Source organism: Cebus imitator, unplaced genomic scaffold, assembly GCF_001604975.1.
Source record: "Cebus imitator isolate Cc_AM_T3 unplaced genomic scaffold, Cebus_imitator-1.0 Scaffold70, whole genome shotgun sequence".
Taxonomy (NCBI): Eukaryota; Metazoa; Chordata; class Mammalia; order Primates; family Cebidae; genus Cebus; species Cebus imitator.
In genome coordinates this window covers 3,872,884-3,875,300 of record NW_016107385.1, presented here as the reverse complement: position 1 = coordinate 3,875,300, position 2,417 = coordinate 3,872,884, and positions in this window count along the sequence as shown.

Genomic DNA, 2,417 nt, shown 5'->3' with positions numbered 1-2,417 from the left:
AAAAAAAAAAAAAAAAAAAAAAAAAACATATATACATAAAGTATGCTATTTGAGTGAAATCTGTTGATTTTCTGCAGGGGGTTTTCTAATAATCTACGGACTGAAGTTGGTCCATATTGAGATCAATCAATGTCTATATTTAGTGAGTAAACATCCTGTGCTTTAAACTCCCTCTTGTCCCAGAGAACCCAACCAGTGAAAGTTTCCAATTAGTAAAATGAGGATAATGATAGTATCTGTCTTTTTGGGTTCTTTTTTTTTTTTTTTTTTGTTACCCAGGCTGGAGTGCAATGGCGTGAGCTCACCGCAACCTCTGCCTCCTGGGTTCAGGCAATTCTCCTGCCTCAACCTCCTGAGTAGCTGGGATTACAGGCACCCGCCACCATGCCCAGCTAATTTTTTGTATTTGTAGTAGAGACGGGGTTTCACCATGTTGACCAGGATGGTCTCGATACCTCGTGATCCACCCGCCTCGGCCTCCCAAAGTGCTGGGATTACAGGCTTGAGCCACCACGCCCAGCACTTTTTGGGTTCTTATAAGGTGTAAGTTACAAAGCATGCATGGTGGCACGGACCTATGGTCCCAGTTACTTGGGAGGCTAAGGTGGAAGGATCATTTGAGCCCAGGAGTGCCAATTCAGCCTTGGCAACATAGAGAAACCACGTCTCAAAAAATGGGTTGGCCGTGGTGGCTCACGCCTATAATCCAAGCACTTTGGAGGCCAAGGCGGGCAGATCACCTGAGGTCAGGAGTTCAAGACCAGCCTGACCAACAAGGTGAAACCCCATCTTTAAAAAAGAAAAGAAAAAAAAGAAAAGAAAAAAATAATAAATTAGGCCAGGCTCCATGGCTCACACCTGTAATCCTAGAACTTTGGGAAGCCAATGCAGGAGGCTCACTTGAAGTCAGGAGTTTGAGACCTGCCTGGCCAACATGGTGAAACCTCAATCTCTGCTAAAAATACAAAAATTAGCCTGGTGTGTTGGTGCATACCTGTAATCCCAGCTACTCGGGGGGATGAAACAGGAGAATCACTTGAACACAGGAAGCAGAGTTTGCAGTGAGCCAAGATTACACCATTGCACCCAGCCTGGGGAACAAGAGCGAAACTCCATCTCAAAAAAATAAAAGAAAAGTTAATACATGTAAAAAAGTGCTTAGAATACTTGTTGGCAAACAGTAAACAATAAATGTCAGCTATACTTATTACACTTTTGGGAGAGAGACTGCACTGAGAAGGCGTTAGAAATGGGAGATTTTTATTTTGTACATTTTTTTTTTCCACCGAGGCTCACTCTGTTGCCAGGCTGGAGTGCCGTGGCACGATCTCGGCTCACTGCAACCTCCGCCTCCAGGGTTCAGGCGATTCTCGTGCCTCGACCTACCAAGTAGCTGAGATTACAGGCACTCAATACCAATGCCCCGCTAATTTTTTGTATTTTCTGTAGAGACAGGGTTTCACCGTGTTGACCAGGATGGTCTTGAATTCCTGACCTCAGGTGATCAGCCCACCTTGGCTTCCCAAAGTACTGGGATTACAGGCGTGAGCCACCGCGCCCGGCCCCAGCTAATTTTTGTATCTTTTGTAGAGACAGGGTTTCACCATGTTGACCAGGATGGTCTCGAACTCCTAACCTCAGGTGATCGATCCACCTGTCGCTGCCACCCAAAGTGTTGGGATTATGGGCGTGAGCCATTGCGCCCGTCCTAACTTTTGTTATTTTTGTGTGCTGTTGTTGTTGTTTCTGAGACGGAGTCTTGCTCTGTCACCCATGCTGGAGTACAGTGGCACAGTCTCAGCTCCCTTTACAACCTCCACTCCCGGGTTCAAACAATTCTCCTGCCTCAGCCTCCCAAGTAACTGGGGCTACAGGCGTGCCCCACCACACCAAGCTAATTTTTGTATTTTTAGTAGAGATGGGGGTCTCACCATGTTGGCCAGGATGGTCTCTCTTGACCTCATGATCCGCCTGCCTTCACCTCCCAAAGTGCTGGGATTACAGGCATGAGCCACCGTGCCCGGCCTTTTATTTTGTACTTTATACACTTTGGTGCTATTTGAGCTCTATAAGGAGTATGAATTTTTTTTGTGTTTTGAGACGGAGTTTTGCTCTTATTGCCCAGACTGCAATGCAGTGGCAAGATCTCAGCTCACTGCAACCTCCACCTCCCTAGTTCAAGCGGTTCTCCTGCCTCAGCCCATCTAGTAGCTGGGATTACAGGCGCCACCACCACACCCAGCTGGTTTTTGTTTTTGTTTGAAATAGAGACGGGGTTTCACCATGTTGGCCAGGCTGCTCTTGAACTCCTCACCTCAGGTGATCCGCCCACTTCAGCCTTCCCAAAGTGCTGGGATTACAGGTGTGAGCCACTGCGCCTGGCCAAGTATGAATTTTTTTTTTTTTTTTTTTTTTTT